A 26,500-nucleotide genomic window follows, 5' to 3' on the forward strand; every position below is an offset into this window, starting at 1 on the left:
TCAAGAGGTCTGACAGCTTTTGGCGTGCTGCTGCATCGGTCCTATTTTGGGTCTCATCTGAAAACAACCTGAGGAGACCCCAGCTGTGTCTGGAGAAAATAAGTAGAAAAGTGAAAAGGGAGGAGACTTAATGGTGTTGGAGGTTCAAGTGTGCCATATTAGACAGCTAAGGCATTACACTGCCAGCTGCATGCAAATATTTAAAAACCTAATAATCATTTAAAGAGCAGTCTGAGGCGTTGAGCATGGGAGAAAGGCATTGCATAGGCAATGCTGGAGCCTCACACAGATGCCCTGTTACACTGCTTTATATTTTACTGGCTTCCTCATGGTGCTGAAGCAGTGGGAAAGAGAGGTGAGAAGAGGATGAGAATGTGATTCAGGCATAGTAGATACCACAGAGAGCAGCCCAATGGTACCTTCTGGCTTGGTAAGATGCGCTGGGGATGTAGGAGAGATGGAGTGTGTAAGAGGTGACACAACAGCTGAAGTAAGGTGTGAGGTCGTGGAGGACATTTCCCACTAAAATGGGAATGTGAAAGGAGGTGCAGTGGGTGATGGAAAGCCAGCAGGGAAGTCTGCATGTCTGCACATGATGTTAGCTGGGGAGGTTGATTATTTTGCCAGAGTATAGTAGAAAAAAATAGGGAAAAGGTAGTGTCATAGAGGATGAAATGAGTGAGACTCCAGCAAGGGATTCTGTCAGTGTCATGAAGAGGTAAGGGAAGACTTGGGTTTCAGTGACAGTAACCCTACTGAAAAGGGGGAGTGACACACGAAGGAGAACAGATCACAGGAGAACCTGTCCTTAAAATCTGTTTCTGGCTCACAAGAGAATATACCAGGAGACTTTAATGTTCAGTAGGGATCTAGTTAAGATGTTAATGGGGCTGAGGATGTTCATAGCTCACTGAGTTGCTAACTGGAAGGACTACTATAAATTGTAGCTTTTGAGGTTTTGTCAGGAAGTGTTGCTTCATTTCTTGAAATTATGGGCTAAATTCATCACTGTTTTAACAGGGCACTGAGTTAGTTGTACTTACAGGCAGCTTCACCACAATAATCCTTCATGCCCTAGAACATGCCCTTCCAAGGGTAAGTGGCTGAAGCCTGAATGGTTGTCAGACCTGGCTGTGACGGTATTTGCATGGCAGGAGGAGTAATGTTTTCAAGGGGGAGTGAGACTAGAGTTAGCAGGCCGTGTCAACAAACTATTGTCACATAGAAGGCAGAATTCCCATAGAACAGTGCTTTGGTTCCTGGCAGAGCACTGCAGGAACAGGACATCAGGGCTATTTGTTGCTCTAGGTATTGTTAGCAGTCTTGGTACAGAGACCTGATGGAACTGATGACACACCAAAAAGGTTATTTTGTTGAGGGTGCACCACATATCAGTGTATTTTAAGTGAAGTTTTTCTCAAACGTCCAGTTTGCAGGAAATAAAAAGGTTTTGTTTGGTTTGTTTGAAATGGATGAGAATTTAAATGAAAACTAAACTGGAAGCTTCTACTGTGTGGAAATCCCACTTTTGTCCAGTCTCATGGACATACTGATGGTACAAATTGCAGAGTTGTTAAAGGACAGTCTTAAGTGTTGCCTGCAACTGTGAAATATATTTTGGACATCTGTTCCTTGCAGGAGAGGCATTGGCCTGTCTCTACCAGAGCAGGCTTCTTTCTGCAATCAAACACATAAGAACTCTCATCCCCTCATTAATTCTTCTACCTGCAAAGCAACGCAGTCCGTTTGCAGGTCCTTTTTACATATCTTGGGCAGCAGTTTCTCTAGAAGCTGCTTCTTCATGCCCCTTTATGTGAATACACTTGGATTATCTCACAAGATAGAAAATACTCTGAAGGTGGTTGGCTTCACCTGGGCTTGTCATCGACACTAGTCAAGTGCAAACATTAATCAAATTAAAGGTTCATTCCAGCCAGGTGTAAGGTCAAGCAAAATTACAAAGTTGGAAACTGAGAATGACCTTGAGTCATTTAAACTTAAATTGTAATTCCAGGGCAAACTTAACAACAGGTTCTTCCTTAGCTGCCCTGTCACCTTTTACTTTGAGTTTTTAAGATGTCTCATCCATTAAAAAATGAACGTAATTTGCACTTACACTGTGACTTGTCGTGTTCCCTTCCAGCACAAGGGAAGTGTCTCACTCGGGTGTCCCCAGCTGTGGTTTTGTTTGAAGTTCAAAGTAATTCCTGCACTCCTGACCCTTCTTTCCATTGCACCTTCTAAGCAACCTGTCCTGTCCTGACCAGTTCTTCCTTCCAGGCAGCAATTCATGAAGGTTTTTAGAAACCCTTGTATTGTGTTCTCATGGTAAGGTTTTGGTTAGGGGAAGGAACAGCAGGGCTGGCTTCTGTGAGGAGCTGCTAGAAGCTTCCCCGGTGTCCAATAGCTGAGCCAGTGACAGTGGTAGCACCTCTGGGATAATATATTTAAGAAGGAGAAAATGTTACTGTGCAGAAGCAATTGCAGCTGGAAGAGAGGAGTGAGAATACGTGAGACCAACAGCCATGCAGGTACCAAGGTCAATGCAGAAGGAGGGGTAGGAGGTGCTCCAGGCACCAGAGCAGATGTTCCCTTGCAGCACATGGTGCAGACCGTGGCAAGGCAGGCTGTGCCCCTGCAGCACATGGAGGTCCACAGTGGAGCAGATCTTCACCTGCAGCTAGGGGAGGACCCCACACTGGAGCAGGCGGATACACAAAGGAGGCTGTGACGCCATGGGAAGCCTGTGCTCCTGGCAGGACCCATGGCCTCATGGAGAGAGGAGCCCGCATGGAGCAGGTTTGCTGCAAGACTGGTAATCCCATGGGGGACCCATGCTGGAGCAGTGGAAGAGCATGAGGAGTCCTCCTCTGATGAGTAAGGAGCGGCAGAGACAGGATGGGATGGAACTGACCACAGCCCCCATTCCCTGTCCCCATTCACTGCTGGGCAGAGAGTTTGGACTTGAAGCTGAGTCTGGGAAGAAAGGAGGGGTGAGGGGAAGGCATCTTGAAGATTTGGGTTTATTTTCCATTACTCCTACTCTGATTTAATTGGTAATAAATTAAACTAATTTCCCCAAGTCAAGTCTGGTTTGCCCATGATGGTAATTGATGAGTGTTCTCTCCCTGTCTTTATCTCAAACTGTGGGATGAGCCTTTCATTATATTTTCTTTCCCCTGTCCAGCTGAGGAGGGGGAGTGATAGAGCAGCTTTGGCAGGCACATGGCATCCTGCCAGGATCAACCCACCACACCACCTTACTAGCTTTTCTACATTTTATATTTAATAACATTAAAAACTATGTGCAGTCCTCTCAGGTTTTCCATATGTAGCCAGTTTCCTCTTGGGTAGCATAAATGGCTTTCTAATAGTGAAGATGACAGACATGATAACGACACATTTTGACCAAGCATCTCTCTCACCATTTGGTGTCAGCTTCTGGGGCTCCAAATGTGACATCCCCCCTGTTGCTGAGGAATGAGAGAAGATCACACCTCCTACGTCTAAGAGAGTGTGAGGAGAGCAGGAATCACACTAGACAGTGCTAATCTTAATGTCACTGTTAACAAATCTAATCTTTCCCTAGTTCATCCATCAGTGCCAACTAGGCATAGTTTTGTACGAGTAAGTGCCTGTGAAATCAAATAATAAACTGAATTTGTTCCATTTGAGTACATTGTCCAAACTGGACTTCTGGATACATCATCATTACTACAATCTTTAACTTGTCAGAAATTCCAGAATACAGGTAATAACAGTAAAAACACTGACATTGTATATTAGTAGTTTCCTTGGCTCATTACAGGACAGAGATTAAAGTCCACACTTCACTCTAAAAATCTGCCAGCACTTAACACTGAGATGTCACAAAAATAAATAGGCTACAAAACGCTTTGTACACTGGCTTATTGTAATTTTTTCATTAATATTATTATTTATTCACTCCTTACAAGAAATGGCATTGATTTTTTAACACCAGATTACATGTGTAACTCTAGGCTTCTTAATCACCTGGAAGTTAGAATTGTGATTAAGTCTGTTAGTAAATTAGTAGCTTTGTGACAGATGCATGAGTTCTATTCAGAATACGATGGGCAGCAGTATTCTGAATAAAAGAATATTTATTAGAATAATAAAAGAATAATAAAAATAATAATAAAAGAATATATTATTTCTGAATATTTATTCTGAATAAAAGAACTCTCAGCCTTTCAGAAAGGTCACACTGTACTAGAAATATATTGCAACAGACAGACATTTGCTTGAAAGCTGAGGGGACTGACATCTAACACTTCTAAAGCACCTTCTAGGAGTATTGCTCATTCTACTTTAGAAGGAGTTTCAAACCTTTTCAGTGGGAAGTGTTAATAGCCATTACTGTAACTGGTGAAACTAGGAGACATCTGCCTTCCCTGAATTTAGTGCTGTTGTTGTGTGACTGCTGCTCAACTGAGCTCCACTGGGTTGCTCTAACCCTCACCATATGAGTTCAGCCTCCCAGAGAAAATAATGAGCTTGGAGGGAATCTGGGAGTAGCACAACTGTTTTAGAGCAAAAGATGGACAAATGCATACTGCAGGTGGTTGGAAGGAAGCAGAGCGATTTTTTCCCTGAACTGTATTCTTTTAAGCAATTGGATTTCAGGTTGTCTGAGAGGATGAAACTAAAGATCACCAGTTACAACAGTAAAAGGTTTGATTCTTTTTTATTTTTTATCTTTGATAAATAATACACTCTAGCACTGACAGTCTTCTTTTGAGAGAGTGAACACATTGTGCTACACAATTATTGTCAGCCGATATATACAAGTTTATGACTGTTATTTGCATTAATGTTGTGCTTTGTGTATTACTGTGCTCTTGTGCTCTATGTCTTGCAAATACAAAAGCTTTAACTTTAAAGAAGCTGGATATTATAACAATAATATGAAGCAATATAGGGCTTTACAGAGACTTCAGTTTCGTTAGGATGTTGCTGATGTCTGTGCTAAACGGCTAAATAGTATGAAGCATTTAAAAATGAAAAGTGAAGTCAAACCTGTGTCATCATGACATCTACAAATACTGAGGGAAGTCAATGGTTCATCTGTGGAGATGAGGTGCTGTGGCAAATATGCGGGATGGGGATTTGGCAACCCAATTCCTAACCTGGCCTGACCTGAGTGCTGCCCTTGTCACAGCCCTTTCCTTTCTGTTCCTCTACCTGCAAAAGGAGAGGACGGGGTCCCTTGTAAATGCTTCATGATCTTCAAGGGAAACATGGGATCTGGCCTTGTGGTAACTAGGTGTACCCATACCCACCATCTAAAATAGTTACAAGAAGAGTTCTTTATGGGAGCAGATCCTTGAAACAACAGTGGCCTGCACTGCAAACACAGGAACATGCAGGATGACAATATGAAGCTATGCAGTCTTAAGAGGACAACATGTCTGTGAAGTAATCTACTGTTGGCTCTAAAGAAGACAAAACTGCTTTGTCAGTTGTGTACATGTTATGTTGTGTGACAGGGAGCTACTGTGTGACTGCACAGCTTCTCTTCTATCCTTATGACTGCAATGAGTGCTGACACCATAGAAATACCATACTGCCAGGGTACCAGGTTCACCTTCTAAAGTAAACAACACTGGGATCACACAAAAGCAACTGTACAGGGACAAAGGGTGCCTGGGTAGGGAGGATACAGAAAGGCACAGAAGGGGTCACAGGGGACAAATTCTAATGACAAGTATGAGAGGATATTAGAAATGGGGGAAGGCTGAAGGAACGTCTGATGTTTACTGAGGAGAAGAAAAGCAGGTGACAGCAAGATTTACATATTCAGTGGGTTTCAGTCACAAACAAAGTGATGGTGACCAGAAACTTAGCATGCACTGGAACAGTCTTGAAAGCACTTAGAGTAATCTTTGACAGTTGCTAGGAGAAAAATCCCAGTGGATAAACATAGCACCTGTCATTAAAAAGGAGAAAAAGGAGAAAATAGGGACTTTCAATGGAGTTAGGCTAGGAGTAAGAAACATTTTAAAACAATTTTAAACATGTAGAGTACAGTCAGGCCAGGAAGACTTTTGAAGAACAAATCTTGTTAAATAGATCTAATATCTTCTTTAGGACAAACAGCCTAGTGCCATGGACACATACCACTACCACTACATGATGTCTCTGGGAGGCTTGCAGGAGGTGCCAGAGGAGGTAGGACCTCAAAGTTTCTTTCAACCTCATGTACCCATGATTTTTATCTAACATCTTAAATCACAAGAGATAACATAATCCTTAATAATCTAATTCTGCAATTCTGTTACAGAAACTTTGTACCCACAAAACACTTCATGCCTGCAGAAGTCCATCCGTTTCTGCAGATGCTGGATTTACTGGGCAAGTGCTACAGTGAATCCTGCATAGAGGTGAATCCCTCCCTGCACGCTGACCGTGTCTGGGTGAAGGTGGTCAGCTGGAGCCCTACTGCTGTGTTCTTAGGACAAGGTGATTTGCTGCCTACATAGATAAGGTAGGCAACTGCCTGGCAGTTGGGTATCAGCTACACAAAATTACTAGGAGGATATAGTTCATAAACCATGTACCTCACCAGACCTAGCTAGTATATGGTGAGGAATATATAGTATATATGAGTAAGGCTTTTTAAAAGCTTTTGATATAGTCCCACGGGATGTCATTACTAAAAATAAAATGAGGCCAGGCTAAAATCCCTCTGCAGTCTGCTAGGTGCACAAGTGGTTGAAATACCTTTCACTTGTCAGGAATAATTATCAATGATTCACTGTAAAACTAAGAGAATGGTGTAAGTGAGGTCCCACAATGGTCTGTCAGGGGTCAGTTTTACTCAATGCTTTCATTAATGACTTGAACGAGAGTAATGATTTGTACAGAGAGCAAAATTTGTGGATGACATCAAGATAGAAGGGTTTGTGAGCACTTTGGTGAACAGGATTAGAATTTAAAATAATCTTGCTACACTGGTGAAATGGTCTGAAATGAATAAGATCAAATTCAGTAAAGAATGCAAAGGACTCCTTTTGGGGAGGGGAAAAGTCAAATCAGAGGTGCAAAGCAGAGAATAGCCGGCTAGGCAACAGTACTGGAGGCAAGGCTCTGGGTCCTACAGTCAATCATGAGCTGAGGATGAGTCACCAGTGTAATACTGCTGGAAAAAGCAAAGACTTTACTGCCCCATAAGCTGAGCAAATGTGATTCTGGTGAATATAAGGATAATTACTCTGCAGTACTCAGCACTAATTACTAGGGTTGTGTGCCCAGTTTGGAATACTACAAGAAATAAAGTGAAATGACTAGAGAAGAGGAAATGGAGTGATGAAATTTATTTAAGCTAGAAAAAAAGGAAACTGAGTGATGACTTGGTAACATTCTTCACCTATGTAAAAGACTTGGAGACAAAATCAAGTCATCTTCATGCCTACAAAAAATAAGATGTGAACTGATTTGCAGCAAGAGATGTAAGTTAGATCATAATTTATTCAGTATATCTCAGCATTTAGGAAGTTTCTTAAAGAATTCCCATCATCAAAGTTTTAGAAGAATAAGACAAACTGCTTTCAGGAGTGTGCTACAGAGCTGATTCTTTCTTAGAGGAGGTAGGACCTCAATGTTTTTTCAACCTCATATACCCATGATTTTTATCTAACAGCTTAAATCACAAGAGATGATAACATAGTTCTTAATCTAATTCTGCAATTCAGTATTAAAGTGTGTAGTCAATAACAGTCAATTAATTCTGAATGCTTGCAAGATAGTGGTGTACAGAACCAAAACGATTATATACCATAACATTTTCTTATGGCACAGTTTCTTTTACCAAAGAGCTCAGTCCTAAAAATCTTCACAAATGTCTTTGTACAATTATGTTAGCTTTACTCAGGAAAAAAAACCCATGCTACTCAGGTCTGTATTAAATTGAAGGATTTGGCTTCTTTATGTGTTACTGGTGCACACAGTGCAAAAACATTTATCAGCCTGGTGATATAGGTTGTTGGCTTCTCGTCACTAGTATTTCTGGACTGAGTCCATCTCAAACTAAATCTTGATCCAATACCATGTGAGAAAAGAAATACTATGAACATTTGCTTTCGCACTTGTGTAGTTTGTGCTGGCTGCTGCTATGCAGGACAGCACCATGCCGACTATGTACAAGAAGGGCAGGCTGGGTGGGCAACTCACCTCAGTCTGCACAGTTCTGCTGGGTAGAAGACTTGTGCAGGTTGCAGCAGCTGAGGATCTGGCCTGAAGCTTCTCTAGAGTCCCATTTTGCAGCTCTGATAATAGCGTAATGAAAGGACACAATTTATTTTTGCTATGTACACTCTGTTCTAGCATTTTGCCTCCTTCTATTCCCAGAATCCTTAACTTTAGAGTAGAAGAAATCCTGTAAAATCAAACAAGCTGCAGTGAGATGCTGCTTATGCTTTCACTATTTGGTTACTCCTTTTTCTATTACCAGCTGTTTTGTTTTGGAGGTCAGGTAAGTATACCAAGAGACACAGGCAACATCTTCAACCCTGCTTCTGCCTCTTCAGAAGCTTTTCCTTCCCTTCCTTCATCGTGACCTTCTTGCTTACCGTAGTCTTGAAAGTCAAGTCTGGCTAAGTGCAGGTGGTAAGTGCTGCTGTAGATCTACTTATCCAGCCCTCTGACAAACCCTTATGTCCATTACAATCATATAGTATTTCAGAAAAAAGAAACTCTGAAAGAGAACAGCAGTAAGATGTCAGTCTCTACTATCAACAACTGTTTGGCTTTGGAGAGCAGTTGCCTCAGTGACTGAACAAAGTGGATTTAGTTTTATGAAGAGATTGCTTTTGATGGAGACGCAGTGGAGGAAAGACTGGATAGTTATATCTGCTCTGAGATGTAGTTAGAGTATTCCCCATCCAATGCCAGGTGTCTGGTACAGGTAGGTAGTGAAAAGAAGGCTCTATTTTCTCTAACAAATTGCATTAAGATTACAACATAATGGGGTGAATAGCACAAGGATGCATTCAGTGTCTTACAAAGTGAAGGTCAGCTGAAGTGCACAGCTTTTTATATTTCCTTTTTGTGAAAACAGACAGAAACAGAAAAACAGAGCTCCAGAGGCTAGGTGTCATTAATATCTAACAGCAGAAGGAACAAGCACAGGGGTTAACACTTAATCACACAGGAGCTGTTTAATGCTATTACCCCAGTGTCTCCCCCTGGCCTCTACAGCTTTGGCTGAAAGCAGCGATCCCAGTGTCTCCTGCTTCATGGTGTGTGACACCAAGTGCACACGTACTTGGCTACAGAAAAGAACAGGTCTTTGGGTGCATTATACTGTTGACTTTGGTCATAACACTCATACGAGTAGAGACACTGTTATTTGGCTGTAGATGGAAGAAAAGTAAAAGGATTTCTTCACTTCCCTGATTTATGGAGAAAACAGGAAAGCCCTGATCTCTTGAAACAAAATAGGTATTTCTCCAAAATAAAGAACTGCAGAACTTCACTCAGCCAAGCATTTCTCGAGCTACAAGAAGACAAAGAAGTTGGAAGAGACCATGAATCAAATAAATTATTTTTTATATCTCTTCTGTAGCTGTATCTGTGCTTTCCATCTGCAAGACTCTTTCCTGTTCAGCTATTCAGTTTGTGGAACAGAAACTTTTGATAAGCTGACTAAATTGAAGAATGTTAGACTTGTGTTTAAAAAATACCTATAAAAATCACAATTTTTTTTAATTGCCCAGCAACTAGTGCCACACTTAGTATGCAGTGCATTTATTTTGTTGAACCCTGTATCACTCCAGGGACAAATTATAGTGAATATTGTCCTTTTTTTCTTTCTTTCTTTTGCGAAGAATTTTCCCCAAAGTCAGATTTTGCTCACATTATCATTCCAGCCATAAAGTTATGTAACAGTCAACTGCCAGTCATAGACTGTTTTTCTGAGAATTAAACAGAAATGACAGAATACAAACTAAAGTCAAATAATAATGACACATTAAGGAATTAGCGACAACAAATTAAACAGGATGTTTCATAGCAGGGAACAGGATGGAAAGCAAATGCATAAAATGTTTCTTCCTTGATAGCAGCACTTTAACCTTTTCATATCTTCTGGTAGGCAAGAGACAGAAGATAAGAGATTGATAAGAGAGGAAAAGCCCCTGTGTACTCCTCCCACACTCTCCCCATTGTATTTCTAACAGGTCAATGTACCTACTTCCTGACCCTTTCTTTCTTTTCCTTTCAGATGGTCTTTTTCTCTAATGTGGAATCACACCTGAAATTTTGGACTTCCACCCAATGAGCCCCTCTCAAAATTGCACCTTGAAGCTCTTCATTTACAGCCAACTCTCAAGTCTGCCTTCCTAGATTACTCAATTTTCCAAGTCCTGTGTTCCAAGACCTCTCTATTCTTTCTTTGCTGATTTTGTAGTGTTCATTAGTGCAAAAGCAGGGATAAACATATACATGACTAGATTGCATCCAGAGCCAGCTTCTCTCTAGAATGCCAGTATCCATGTTTATGCAGTGCTGGGGCCAAGGAAATAAACTTTGCTAGAATGTAGCTGTGTCTTCCACAGCCATTCAAGTGTTCGTGCCAGCTGCCATGGGGCTTGTTGGCTCTGCTGGAGACCCATGCAAGGATGGGTATCCTTGTTCTAGAGCCAAGCCGGCTTCATTCATTTGCCCTGCTGTGAGAGCTAATACATTACTCTGGAAAAAGGAGGGACAGGGCAGATGTTGCCTAGATAGCTGAACTGGACCTGCTATAATGAAGGTTAGAGTTGGAAGCAGCAGTATTGTCTTCAGTGTTATCAAAGACATAGGGGTTGGATTATTAAATTTTCTGAAGTTTCTTAACCCCACTGTACCTCATTGATGACGAGTTGGCAGCATAGGTGTAGATGTCAAAGGTTAGTATATAGATTGTTAAAGGTCTTACACTGTGGCATCTGTGCTCCTGAGGTGATACCATTTGGGTGTTTGTGCAGCAGTGAAATCACTTACAGGAAAATCTTCTCTGGACTTTTCCTAGCACTTCTCCTGGCCATGTAATAGTGTTAAAAGCAGGCCCCAAAGTACAATCAGCAAATAATGTCAACAAAACCCTTGGGAAATAGCAACAGTAGAAAGAAAAAACACATATACATGAAAAATTGTCCACTAACCCATGCATATTTCTGAGATAATAAAACATACATTTAATTATAGCCCTCAGGTGTTCACAGGACCTTAAATTAGTACTATAATTGTGCCATGTGTTTTTTACAGTGGAAAGAAATAAAGAGAGAACCCGATTTAGTGGTAAGGGAGGAAGTAACTGTGAGTAAACTGTGTCACCGCCTTTCAGCTGGATCTGGGTTCATTTTCCTAAAAGGTTTGGGGCAGTAAATAGGTGAGGCTGCGCTCTTTGGGGACTGCTGCCTCTTGTGTGGAGAAGCCACCATTTAGCTAATGTTTAAACCTGTTCACTAAAACTTATAAAACAACCCCTGATGCTTTCACATCTCCCAGAGACATAGCACTTGAGATACCAGTTTTGCTTCTACTGGGAGAAAATTATCACCATCAGCAGTGGCCTTATGTTATTTACAAGGCCATGCTTAACTGTGAACTCTCATATTATTCGCATATACATGACAGCCAGCATTAGATCCAATGGCAGTGAGTCACGGAGGACACACATATTTCATAGTGAGAGCATGGACAGCCCACTGCTGGGCAGCCTCCCTGCTGCATCTGAGCTACTCTCATGAAGAGAGATTATACACAACAGGATAAGACATCACAGTGTACCAGTTTAATAGCAAAGCAAATGAATTTTAAAGAACTGGAGACTAATTTTCCTAAGTTGTGGTTCCAAGAGAAAGCATGCAAGGCTTTAAGCCCCTAGCAGTGGGGAATTGAAGTGCCGCAGCTGGATGATGGAAGGCACTGAGGTTGTACAACTCACCTGACTGCTTCAGATTTGTTCTAGAAATTCTGAAGGGATTAACTTTGTTTGTGCAGACTGTATGCCAGATCAGGTATTTACTGTCCTCTCAGCCCTGGTACTGCGTGAGGAATAACACAGAGAAACAGTATAAAGCATTGTCAGTGTGAATCATGTTTTGGGTGCGCCAGCTAACTGGGCAGAAATGTAATTCCCTCGCTGATTCCGATCAGCTTTCTTTTCCCAAGTGCTGTAGTAATAATAACATGGAACCAGAGCCTTAAAGACAGCTAACAGATTGAGTAACCTTAACAAATACATACATTACAACCCACCAGCAATCACAACAGAATTTGGGTACAGTAGTTTCAATACTCTGACGTAGTAAAATAAGGCTGTGACTATTTGTGCCAGGTGATCCATTGATGAAAATAATATCAGTGATTTCAGCTTCATTTAGCCTTTTCACTGTTACCACTTCTAGAACCATAGGGATAACTGTATTTCAAGAAAACAAGTAGACTTTTCCAATGTTTGGCAAAGTGAGTTGTCTTTTGTAAAGCAATCACAGCCCTAAACATGGGGTGGTGTCTCATAACATTCTTACAAAAAGCCTTTTAAGACTGACTGGCAGATTCAGCCCCACCTTGTTCAATTATAAGAAAGCAAATGGCCTGCAAAGGAAACCTGCTTAAAAAGTCTCCCAGCAGGCACTTTGGCTACTACCCAGTATGAATTACAAATTAAGTAATAGGAAAAGGGAAGAAATAACAGGCTTCAGTAATGTTAGGCCTAAGCTAGTATCAGTCCACTTCTTAGAATCATACTAACACCAAGACGAATCTTTAGTGTGGATTACTTGAATGAGTCGAGTTACATGGGAACATTTGTGAAGTCACATCTCTCTGTGATCTCTCTATAAAGATATAACTATCAGAGTCTTCAGCAGGCTAATGCAAGTGAGGTACCCTTTAAAGCATCAGAACTCAAAGAAACTTGCAAAACTGATTTAAAGACCTACTTAATTACCTGCTTAAATATGAATGTTAATTATTGAACACAGGTAGATTGCAAAACATACCTTTCCTCACCCACTCCAGTGCTATTATAATTGAATAAACACTGCTGACTTAAATGATGAATAACCACGAGCAACAGACTTGGTAGAAAAAGCTGATCTCACAGAAGACTGGGGGAATCTTACTCTTGTGCATGCAGTTTGTCAGGGATTTGTCCAGTTTGTGCGTGAACACAGCGCATCATTTTGGTCATGCTTGCTTGCTCCTGAACACTTTCTTACCTAAATGAAGACAGTGTGCTGCTGTTGTATCTTTCAGAGGCCACACGATTTACACACAATACTGAGCCACACTCTCTTTGCAGATGACTCTGTTCACCGAGACACTGCTGTTCCTGTGCTGGAGGTTTCAGCCTGACAGCAAATCGATTAATCCCACCAAATGTTGACTGTATGACCCATTAACCCAGCAAAGATTTTAGCAAACGGGTGCCATTTTAATGAAGAACAAAATGTAGTTATCAACCATGAGATCTACTGAGATATGAGGAGAAATAGCAAGACCATTAATCATTCCCACAGAATATTTAGAAACTCCCCCAAAGTAATTTGATGGCTCTTTTCTAACCTGTCCCCTTTTTCTGTAGTATGATCTGTCTTTGAGAATTGGACTAGATTGTCATCCTGGATGAAAACCTCTGCCTCATGTCTTCCTAACATAATTTTTAATACAGTATAGACCTTGGCTTTGTAGAGTCCTGGCACCCATTTTTAATGTGGATCTCTCTTTGCCTCTACAATATTATACTAATTGGATGAAAATAATAAAGGCAATTAGATGGCCCTAAGCTTCATGGGAGACTGTCTGACAAGGGAAAATATTTAAATTAAATCCCACAGGTTAATTTCACTCTCAGAACCTCTTCACATGAGAGGATTTCCACTGAAAAGGGGTGCTTCTCTTTAACTGTTTCATATAGTCTTCTCTGCAATAAGTAGAGATAAAGAAGCACTGGGCTTTTAGCTTTCAGGAAGTCCTTGTTTCATTGTGGTGGTGATGTCATTCAATGCACTTTCCCCATGCTTCGAACTAGGATTTCATGCTCCTTGAGGATGATGGGAAACACAGTGCATTTTGGGATTTGGAATTAGTAGCATATTTTGGTTTTAGTCACTATAAATCTGCATTTTCCATATCCTCTCACATAAGTGTAAAAAGCCTACGATATGTCATTTGCCACAAAAGTTCACTGCTATCTGACTCTGAACTTGTGGCTCAGGAAAAAGTGGTGATTGATATGGATAGATAGAAGACATACTTCTGGGTACCCAGTTCCTGAGCAGTCAGAAGGTGGTGGCAGCATTTCCTACTTTATCTGCAGTGGAGCTTATCAAATCAAAGGTCTGGAAGGGACCTCGAAGTTCATCTGGGCTATCCCTCTGACCCCAGGTTCAACTGTCCTATTTCAGTCTTGACTCAAGTCTTCTAGAGACCTGCACCGGGGAAATCTCCATAAAAGCAGAGTAAGAAGTCAGAGTTAAGAAGTGTCACTCACCTCTGAAAAACTTCACACTGGGTATGGCTCTTCCCAGGTTCAGGGAATGCAAGAGCAGAAGCATTTCTGTGGGGTAGGTCAGGTCAAAGGTTTGGCTAGCTCAGTGCTGTGCATCTAAAATGTTGAAATAGGGCACATATGTTGAAAAAGGCCTTATAAGGTATTTCTTCTCTGAAGGAGACTGTAGTCAGACTATCTTGCTTAATAACATCAATAGGTCTATTTTGCATTAACTTTGTAATTCCTTTTTAAAACTGTTTATGCTTTCAACCTGCACGATATCCTGTCCCTTTCAGATTCATCATTCAGTCCTGAATGGAAAAAAACCCTCTTAATTTTCTTGATTTAAAATTAGAGCCCTGAAGCCCTTTGACTATTGAATTGTGAAAAGTAATGGAAGGTTGTTCCTGCTCACCTTTCACAAACCGTTTGAAAGCTGAAGATTCCCACAACATTTAGTCTGCCATCATATGGGAGCCACTCTATGCAGTTATTGTTCTGACATCTTTCTCCTTCTTGCTGTGCTCTTTTTAAAGTGTGTGATCAGAAATATCTGTTGTATTCGAGATGGGAATTCATGGTAGATCTTTATAGGGGTATGATAATTTTTTATTGTTATTTTCCTCTACTTCCTTTCTAACAATGCTAAATATATATGCAATTCGCCTTTTTTTGATCACCAAATATTGCTCCAAGACCACTTGCCCGAGTGGTAATATCTAATTTATGTCCTAATACCATGTATGTATAGTTCATATTATTCCCATCTGCGTTACATGGTATGTGTTCACACTGAGTTTCATCTGCTATTTTGTCACCAATTAATAAAATACAACAAGAATCTCTTTTGCACATCTTCCCATTCAGCTTTACTCTGAATATCTGTGCCATCTGCAACTTCACTCTCTACCCTCTTGCATCTGGTACAGCAGAAGTTGTAGCATAGATTTCCACAGTAGTATCTGGTAACCAACCTCTGCTGCAAAACCTGGCAATTTATTCCTGTCCTTTATTTCTTACCTTTTAATTACTGGGGGGGGGGGGAGGGGCAGTTGTGTGGTGTGACAGTTTATTAGTTATACATTTTCTTTTCTCAAAGAGTTTAGTTTATTTGAGAAGCTTCTTGAAACTTTGACAATCAAAATATACTATACAAAAAAAAAACACTTATTTACATGCTCACTTACTTTGTAAAAGACCCTAATATGCTGGTAACTCAGAAATTCCATTTCTAATAAGCATCTCAACCTTTCCCCAGTGTGCCATACTTCGGCTTTGTCTGTTAAATGTATTTGTTATTTTAGTTCCTACTAATTTACCTTGTACAAGCTGAAGTGGAGGTTGGTTGGAGAGGATTTTGCAGGAGAATTGGGAAACCAGTGGCAGCTTAATGACTTCAGACCCTCAAAGGGTATTTTCCTGGAAATAATCACATGGGAAACTCACAATGTCTAGAAACTTCTTAATTACAAGGACATTGGCACTCAATGGACCACTGTGGCTGTGTGGCACGCTGCCATGAAGAGGTGTGTCTTCTCTGACTATGAGGAGGGCTGTCCAGCCATTGGAAGCTAGAAACAGCTCTGCAAAAATGCTGTTCCCTGTTCTCAGCACATACTGTTTGTCTTCATACCAACCCACTGAATGTAGAAACAAAAGGAATATATTTGTTGTCTGATAGCAGCAGCAATGTGAATCTGTTTGGGAAAGACTGTGATTGAATATACATAAACTGTTATACATTTTCCCTAATAAAAAAAGGAAAATAAACCCAACCAAAAAACAACAAACCAACAGACCCAAACCAAAAAGTTTTCCAGTATGGTTACCAGTCTGAAGAGGAATGCTATTAGCATTTTTCTTCTTATCCCTCTGCACTCATGGTTAAGGAAACCCTTAAGCCCTAAAGCTTTAAATAACCTACCATGTGAGAGGGGCTTTGCATGGTGGGGACTGGTAAGATTTGTGCCTGCAAAGTTTTATGATCTATCTCAGCTTTGAGATGCCAGAGGGAAGGGGAGGCAAAGAGATGACAACTTTGAGTGACTATTCTTTACAGTAGTAATAATGACCCATTAATAATGCCCATGTACTGCCACACTATCTCCATAGCCACCAGTTACCCTCCTGTTATGACCAGACTGTGCTTTGTTATCTGGAGGCTGTCAGATTGAAACTCTCTTTCTTTCTCTAGCGCTTTTATACGTTCCCTTCTTTGTTCTTACTGCTTTTACTTCCACTCATCCTTCACTTTCTCTGGTCTGAGAAACACTGTGTATGAGAGAGCTGGAGACTCCCATGAGATCCCTGAAATTTGTTTCACTTTTTAGTTTTCAGTTTATTTAAAACTATGATGGTAACGCCTGATGCCTCTAAGGGATGTTACAGGTATTAGTTAATGTTGTTGTCTAAGCACCAATTTTCACAAGACAAAAAGAATAAAATAATAGCTAAAGACTCAGTATATAGTAAGAGACTTCTCAAGGTTTGGTTTATTCATGTTGGTAACCTTAGCGGTAACAGCTGATATATGTTTGCGTATTCCTCTAGGATGCACAGGTTATCTTTAAGCTTATGCTTAATATGCAGAATAATAATACCTGCAACATTTGTAGGTGGAGGTAACAGTTCACTGGATTAAGAGGCTGAACATTCTGGCCAATAAACAACAGCAATTGAAGATAATATTCTAAGAAGCTTGCAGTGTTTTAAGTCCCCATCCCACTGGCTCAGGTATCACCAGGAATCAACAGGCAAGTAAGAGTCTAGCAGCAGTGGTACACTAATTTACATCAGAGAGTTAGTATCACTTATTTGATGTAGGAAATGGGAGCTTGCAGTACTGATGACAACAGGTTGAGACATTCAGCACTAACATAAACTATCCTGGCTTTTACTGACAGCTCCTGTTCTTCATTTCCAGAGAAGCATTTCCAAGACACAAGATTTGTATCTTGCTGCTACATGCTTTCTACACACGGTACTTAAGGGATAATCCCCAATGCACTGTAGTATACGAAGCAATAAATGGCTGCTGAGATTAATAGACTGAGCAAAGCTGAAGCATCTAATCAATCTCCAAAAAGTACTCGTTGCCAGAATATTACAATCAAGAGAATTTATTTCTCATGTACAACAAACCTTAGCAGGGAACAGCAGAATATCTGTTCGCCAGTGAGGACTTGAACTGCTGAGCCTTTCTGAACAAGACACCTCACTAAGAAGTGGAGATGTGGGGATTGACTCCAGTCATAACCAAGCAGGAAACATGTACAGGCTTAGACCTGACTGGATGAGTGTGCTATGGGTAATGTTTCCATCTTTTACATGGAAGGGATAATGCCTGATTTCTCTGTGCCATGATATCTTTATTTAAGACAGAAGAATAATAACAAGTATTAGAGCCTTTTCTTGGTGTAAGAAAGAGCAGAATACAAAGAGACTTTGGATATTACTGATCCAGCCCAACTTAGATACAATTTATAGCAGCTGCCAATTTAACTGCTGCAATTTAACAGCACTGCTTTAAAGATCTTAACTGTGCATCAGCAGGGACTATTAAAATGAGGTTACTCTGATAGACCTTGATGGATACCTTATAGCATTTAGGTGGTAGAACACTAACAAGGGCAAAGAGCTCCTGTTTGACAGGGAGCTCTTGTATGAACACATGACCTACGTATGCCTCGCCAGCAGTCCAGTCAGCTGTCAGGCTTTCTGACTTCAAAAGTTGTCTGTAGTTTCCCAATTTCTCATAAAAACACATGTAGTGACCTGCCTCAGAGGACATCACATTCCTGTTGCTGGCCTGAGCCATCAAAACAATCTACAGAGTTCAGCAAGTCACTCTCAAAAGAAATTAATATTTCACGCCATGATTAATATAAAGGTGTGAACCCTGAGGGGGCAGGAAGAAGATGTGAATACCTTTCTCTATACCTCCCCTCTTCACTCACATGCTTTCTTCTGTATCTTTACATTATACATGTATTTGTACTTTCCAACATCTGATCAAATGGAGAGTTAGAATTTTCACTACAGAACTACTTACTTGTTATTTAACATGGTGTGAGAAATGTTGCTGCATGGATTGGATACTCTGGGAAATGCTGGTACCACATGCCATCTCACAGTGGATTCAACTCACTTTGTTTGGACCTCTTCCCTAGATGCCATACATTTTCCTCCTATTCTTCCCCAGACAATTGTTGCTGGTTGTCCCAGTTGTACATGTCCCCTACCACAGTCTCTTCCAGCCCTTTGTAATTTTCAGACTGTTGGTGCTGAACACCTGAAATCATACATGTTAAAGGAAATAGATAGTCAGTGGTCATTTGAAAATCTCTATGTGACCAGATGATGCTTGCTAAGGCTTGTGTGAGAATGCAGATAAAACATCCCTGCTTCAGACTCAGCTGCTTCAAAAAGCAGATCGATACACTGGATTGAATCTGAATCAGGTTTCTAATACTAATCTTTTCCAATTCACAGTGAGGAGAAAACCATAAAATCACAACAAAGAAGATAATGGCTGCTCATTTGTAAGAACTTCGAAAACAAACAAACAGACAATAAGCAAAACCAGATTTACCTTGCCATAAATCCAAGGTAATCTGATTTTCTCTAGTATCTTTGTAATGAATTCTCATTAGTTTACAGATAGCGTCATGGCACTTAAGTGGATAATGTTACATACCATCGTTTATCTTTCTTCACACAGCTGATGGATGCCCACAGTGTCCTTAGGATGTTCTTATTTTTAAACTTCACATGACTGAAATATGTATTAACTTTCAATCTTTCATATAATGTTGTAAAGCCATAATGATTTTTAATGGGTGCAATTAAGAAATTATTTATTAGAACAATACTCTGATTGATCTGAGCTGTCAGTTGCCCAAATAAGTTACATGGGAGGAAGGGCTTCTTTAAGGCTTTATTATGGGTTTCATATACTGAGGAGATCCTCCAGATTTTGTTTACATCAGCATAGATTTGGAGTGAGTGCAGTGTCAGGTATTTTATGTTTCCATCTGTAGAATAAGATCCCCAGGAACATTTTCAGAGCAGAAGGAACTGTAGATATACTTACTTTTCACAAATATAGTGCAGTAGGCACAGTTGTGAGTTTTATTTCTTTTGCTTCAAAAAGCCTTTGGGAGTTTTTTGGAGCCAATTAGGTTCATCAATCACTCCCAGTTCTGAGACTTTTTAAGAGACAAGTTAGAGCAATTGGCATTGCTAACTTGAAATGGCTTAGTGTTGCATGTTTTATTCTCTAATTCAGAAAACCATGGTTTTAGACTATCTCCACATTTCAGACATGTATTTTACAGGTTTCCTGAAAAACACTGTCATCAAAATTTACGTAAGTTCCCATGAGAATTTAAGGGATGGAAAATGTCATGCTAACGTAAAGAAACTGATTTATACTGTGACAATCCATAACTAATTTGAAGAAATATCACCAGTTAATTTGAACTCAGAGCTTGACTTGAGTCAAGCTATTTTGCTATGAAATTATTTTGTTATGACAAGAAATGTGGTTTTCATCTTCAAAATCACATTTTAACCTTTTTCTTTTTTTCCAAGAAAAGAACATCCACTGCTTTTTCACTGAAAAATAGAATCAGCTCTAACAGAGTAACCATTTAAATGCATAATATTTGAAGTCCTGTTGCAAAGAGAAGAGCTGCCTAGGTGGTGAAAACAAATTAACAAATGGAAAGCCAGTCCAATTCTTTATTCCACTGCTGAGTAAAGATACTTAGATGAGACTGTATATCCTGTTTCCAAAGTACCGTTGACTTTACCGATTACATTGCAGATATTCATGGAAGAATAAAACAACAACAAAACCCCATAAAACAAACCGACATCAAAACCCAAAGTAAACCACATGATATACTTATGGCATCATATCCTTTTGACATATGATTCATAAAAAGTATAGAAGGGATAAAACATTATTCTTACTGACTTCACTGGGAATTAGGTCCTTAAAAGAAGAGATAACACTGTCAGAACTGAGGTCACTCAGTCCTGTCCCACATATTTAAAGGACAGTCTTGCCTTCTGAGAAAGACATCATTTTTCTGATTTCTTTAAACTGTACTTAAATATCTACAGCAAGAGAAGTGGATTTGATACTGCTATATGCAGAAATTGACAACATAGTAAAGTAAGTGTGAAGCTCACTGCAGCCGGAAGAGTGGTGCTTTATTCTGAGTGCATATTAGCATTTTTTCTACCTACTTTGCAAGAGATTTGTATATCAGGTACGGGGTAACATGGGCATCAGAGAGATTCCCAGTTACCTGACTTTACTAATTCAGTGAACCAAGAGCAAGAGCCTTTCTGTGCTAGTGCCGTCTATTTTCAATGGGGTTTGCTCTGACACATTTACTCTAATGGGAACTTTTTAAAAAGCAAAACACGTCTTTCCCAACTTTTTCTAGGTACATATATGGCCATCTAATTGCTCCATGAAGAGCTTTTTTGTAATCTAAGCTTTCCTGTTCTTAGCTTGAGGCCATTTCTTCTTGACCTGCTATTTTCTGAGACTCAGTAATTCCCTTCTTTCATTTATGCTGTTGGCTTCATTGTATTTATAAACCATGACGTTTCTCCCTTGAGTTTGCACTGTATTAAACAATACAAAATTTGCCTTATGCATTCTCCATGTGTTCTATGATTCTATGAATATCCCTGTGGTCAGTTGGGATCAGCTGTCCCAGCTCATGTCCCCTCTCAACTTTTTGCACACCCCCAGCCTGCTCACTGATGGGGTGGTGTGAGGGGCAGAAAAGGCCTTGACTCTGTGTAAGCACAGCTCAGCAATAACAAAAACATCCCTGAATTATCAGCACTGTTTTCAGCACAAATCCAAAACACAACCCCATAGCAGCTACTAAGGACAAAATTAACTCTGTCCCAACCAAAGCCAGCACACAGGTCTAAAATATTTTTGTTGCTCTGGACCATATTTGAGGGTTCTTTTTATGAGTGCACAGATTTTTACACTGTGTGAATTGGAACAGCTCATAATTTCAGGTGTGGCTGCTACCTCAGCCATGCATAATCACCTTGACTCAAGATTTGCCTATAATCCTCTCCTTTGATATATAACCATGAAAACCTTTAAACTTTGTTGCTGCACTGCAAATTTTATTTGGTTTCTTACTGTTCTGGTAAATCCTAATCCAGCCCCAAAGAAGACTTGATACTAAAGCTACTTAGCTGATTTGGAGGAAAAAGGAGAACTGAACTATCCTATGGCCAAAATAGCATGGAAGAGACAAAAAAAAAAAAAGAAGGGAAACAAAATGACCTGCATATATGCAATGTATGTAATTTTTCTAAGTACTCCATCTTTGTTTTTTCCTGCAAACCTTACATTGAGATCCAGGCCTTGCCCAAATTAGAGTGCAGCAGCTACTTCAGCAAGGGAACAGCAGACCCTCTGCAGAGGACAAAACAAGCATTCCTGAATAAAGTATTTCAAATGAGCATGACTGGAAATCACATGAAGTGTCTTAATGTTTGCATACCACATTACAAAGGGTATCATTCAGCTACCAATTAGAAAGGATCTTATCAGGCTTTTAAAAAATGATGCACATTTTACACCCCGCAGATTCCTCCTCTAAAAGACAACAGGAAAAAATGCTCTAAATACTGATACAGGAAAATTCTCATGAACATCCTTCCTACACTATACCCATCAAAGGCGTTACTCTGGGTAATTGTTTTTTGTCATAAGGCATTATATCTTCCTACATATTTTCAAACCATAGAAACATAAAGTAATGTAAGATCTTTCCACCCCTGGCTTCTCAGGAGATCAATCTGTTCCCCTCGGCCACTGAGCAGTGTTTCTGTGTCACTGCTGTTCTTTCTATTAAACCCCTTCCAGAAGTTCATTTATAAACCATTGCTAGCATGGCAGGTAGAAGTACACTTACCTATCTCAACAAACCTCCAGCTTTTCTGGCTTTCCAGTAGCCATTTAATCTTCAGACCTTCAGGAGATGGGAATCTATCTGGTTTGGAGCAGATTTGCCAAATGGTCTCTGTTAATCTTATTATTTTGTGTTAAGGTCAGTGCCCTCCATGGGGCAGAGATACAGGAAACAAATACACAGAAAAATGCTGATATATATTACTTGACATTGTGTTTATAAGACTGCTGCTCATCCCTTTACAGCCTGCTACCAGCACAAACCAAGCCTGCTGCTATTATCAGTCTAGAGATGATGCGACACCACAAGTCAGTGGGTTTTTCTAACCCACTAGGGCAAAACGATGCATATTAAATCTTTCTCTACCCAGGGATGGATTTCAGTATCTTGCAGTCTGTCACAGCAAACATTGCAGCCCTGTTGGTGGGGATGTTAAAGGCTTCCCCCTCGACTGAGTAGAGAGAGTGCTGCAGTTACAAACAGCAGCTCAGGCAATCAGTTCCAATTAAACAGTAATTCAGTGACAAATAAAACTCCAGGCATTACTGAGTTCCCACTTTGGCAAAAGAAAAAAAAAAAAGAAAAAAGAAAGACTTCCAAATATATCAGCTCTACTTACAGTATTTCATTATTATTAATTAGGATACTCAGGCAAAGCAGACCAAGCCTTTATTAGCTGAAACAGCAGTTTGGGAGAGAATGGAGTTTTATTTCTCATTGATTAAGCAATAGATACAAGCTGAACCAGTAACCCCATGTGAAGGGTATTAGAGCTGAATGCGTAGCAGATTTGTGTGAAGTGTTATGGCTACGGGACAGATCGATCTATATACGTTGCCCAGGGTAAAACTGCATGAATGATTCTGAAAGGAGAATGCTGTTGCATCATATGGCAGATAATTGTTAATTTATCTTAGTGTGAAATCTTTTCACACCTCACATAAAAAAGCCACTTTTGTGTGGGAAGGTTGATGCAAGAGTATTCCCTTTCAGGGGACTGATGGGGTGAAGTTCCACCTTTTGTGTGGAAAAAATTGACAGTTTTTCTGTGGACTTCAAACTAAGAACTGCCCTTCCTTTGCTAACTGCTGCTCTGCCAGAAGTACCAAGCTGGTACCTGGAGAAATGTCCTGCCATGGATGATGACACCCAGTCCTGTGTCCACTGGCTGCACAGCACCTAAAGAGAAGCTCTAGGAAATCCAAGCCTCTGGTCCTCAGATGTCAGCCTTGCCCAGTGCCTAGAAATAACACTTCTGTAGAGCTGCTGGAAGAAGGAAACACTTGTTCAGAGTCTGGTGTGGCCATACCGGTTTAAACCTCTGATGAAAATGAATTTACAGTGCATGTCTGCTCTGGCATTGCAGTGGTTGAGGTGCAAACATTTTAATGCTGACACTGCTGTGAGAGGATCTGCAAATAGAGCATCCTAAGCCATAGCAGCTATTCGCCTCAGGGAGCGTGAGTCAGGGTGCTTAGATTGCACTGGTTTCTATTAATTGCTTACTTAATTCCAAAGAGCCAGACATGGCTATTTCATTTAAAGTTACATTTTTACAAACTTAAAATAGAATAAAATCTAGGTTGTAGCAGGAGGTGCCTAAAAACTCATTAGACTTCATTTCCCTATGTTGTAAGGTGATGTGAGAATGAAATGATGGCAGATATGGAGCCACATGTATGAAAAAATCCTCTCTTGAACGTTCCCTTTGCCCAGCATTCAGGCCTCACATTTGATGTGAATGTCACAGTCTTCACAGAACGGATCTTGCCCCAAAGATTCAAGCTCTGTCTTGCATAAGCATAAAAATAAATTATAAGTAACACTTCATAAACTAGTACGCTTACACTGTGTCCTGCTTCATTTTCCTAAAAAGCCAGGAATGCAAGTACCCATCTGGATGTAAAGAGGGTTTGAAATGACTTCAGGAGAGATTTCTGGGGCAGACAGAGGTAGCTTCTTTATTTGTGGTATGTGACTTTTGTATAAACTTCATAGCTGGGGCCAGCTGTAGCAGAAACCGGTTACTAAAATCTGCTTTGTGCTTCAGAGAATGCATGATCTTGGTCAATAACACTTGGGACTTTCTTTTATTGTGTGCTGCAAAAGCAGCCTGGGATGCAAGTGAACTGTTGAGGCAGAAAGCAGATATTTTCTCACTGCCTGATTTGTTGGTTGTTGCATGGCAATCAGTGCATCCCATTTTACCTTATCGTTTCGAAGTGAAATTCTCCTGGAGTGGAGCCTAATCTGTGCTTGGGAATAACGACCTGTGCAAACACAGGCAGAATTTCACACTGCAAAGCAGAGACTCCCATGAGCTGTTAAGAGATGCAGTTGTTGAAAACCAACCCTGGAAGCAATTTTTAAACACCTGAAGATGCATTGTTCAAGCTTTAAAAGCCCTGCTGCACTACAACATGGCATAGTCACTGGCTGTTGCAGTGCTGTGTGAGGATGCAGAACACTTCACTGCAAATTCCAACCTCCAGGCCTGAACAGAGGCTCTCCAGTGCACTTCTTTTACAGTGATTGGGGTTGAGCCCAAGAGCACCACAGAATCTGTTTAACTTCATCTCCTGCAGGCAGAGACTAAAGCAATATTAGCAACAGACTGCACTGGCCTATAGGAAACTCTCAGTGCTGAGGGATTTTCAACACCACCTGCCAATGCCCCTCATGGTCCGGCCTTACCCCAACAGGGAGATGGAGGAAGGAGAGGGAGATGTAATGGCAGATGGCAACCCACAAGGAGGTGAGAACTACATGCTGCACTTTGGCACTTGGTGGCAAGGACAACTTTACAGTAACCTAGTTTGTTTATGAATTGGATGAGGATTATTTGCCACTTTTCTTCCCCCCATCATTGCAAGGGACACACAGAATATTTAATTAATTAATTGACTTAGCTCTGGGAAGCTGTATTTCTGATGCTGACAAGACACAAGACAACTGATTTCAATATAGCCAAGCCAGACATTGTTGTGTTGTTTCAGGCTTTGATACACTTTCCATGTGAAAATGAGCTGGGGGACAAATGCCCCAGAAATGTGCAGAAATTCAGCAGAGGTTTTGCTGTGCTTTCTGCATGTCATTGCCTTCAAACAAAAACACGTTTGATGGATGGTTGCCGACAGGTGAAGGGAAAGAAAGTTTGACTTTCTCATGTGTTTTCCAAAAAATGGTTCTCCTGCCTGGTTCTATGCACTAAAATTAACTTGCCATCTAAATAGATATTATCTAAATTAATTGTGCTGTCTCTGTGTAGTGTCTCCCTAAGGAATGCACTGAAATACTGCTATATCTTTGTCTGTTCCTGGATTGAGATATCAACTAATTATATGAATAAGCCTAGGAAAACAGAAGTAGGTTTCTGTCTTAATTCATGTGAATAATGGGGGCTTGTGTCTCATGTGTGCAGCTTGTCAGTGGTCATTTTGCTGGGTGACCTGGTCCACTACTCCTGGTTGGTTGGGGCAGATGCAAAGAAGAAACAGAGTCATGCAGGGAGGGGAGACACATGCGTGGTGTGAGGCAGCGCAGCCAGCTCCTGGCAAAAGCCGTACAGGCACCAGTGCTGTGGTGGGCACAGGCACCCTCATAGGTCCTGGCCACAGGGCCGTCATCTTTGTGCAGTGCTGCTCTGGGGTTAATTTAGCCTGGCTTTGCACGAGCCAGTTACACCAGGCTTAGTGCACTAATGCTGCTACCTCGCTTTCTGCTTAGGGCTCACTCATTAGGTGATCATATGGGGATGCCTGTCCTGCCTGATGTAGCTACATCCCACACATACTGGAGCCTGGTGGAAAGCCTCTGGACAAAAGGGAAGGCTCAGAGTTCAAGAGGTTGCTTTTTTAAACTCCTGGGCAAACAGGACCCCCTTTCTTATCCAGCAAATGGAAACATGAATGCTCTGCACTGTAACATATCCTTTATGATTGAGATGGACATGGCAGGTTTGTTTTCTCCTTGGCTGGTAGTTTGCTCATGTTCAAGGCATCTCCAGGATTTATAGCTACAGGAAGTGCTTCCTTAT

At 40.7% G+C, this 26,500-nt stretch overlaps 1 long non-coding RNA gene across 5 annotated transcripts in view; it reads left to right on the forward strand.

Annotated features, from left to right (window-relative positions):
• The window catches only part of LOC133212974 (uncharacterized), a 62,458-nt gene that overhangs the window by 1,626 nt on the left and 34,332 nt on the right, over positions 1–26,500 (forward strand). For 4 of the 5 annotated variants that reach the window (XR_009725664.1, XR_009725667.1, XR_009725663.1 and 1 more), the window contains exon 2: positions 17,119–17,260. This is a non-coding gene — a long non-coding RNA (uncharacterized LOC133212974). The remainder of the gene's footprint in view (positions 1–17,118; positions 17,261–26,500) is intronic. The other variant, XR_009725666.1, reaches the window with a different exon arrangement.

Source organism: Neopsephotus bourkii, unplaced genomic scaffold, assembly GCF_033783945.1.
Source record: "Neopsephotus bourkii isolate Nb327-2 ecotype Australia unplaced genomic scaffold, CSIRO-AGI_Nbou_v1 NB_753, whole genome shotgun sequence".
NCBI classification, from domain to species: Eukaryota; Metazoa; Chordata; class Aves; order Psittaciformes; family Psittacidae; genus Neopsephotus; species Neopsephotus bourkii.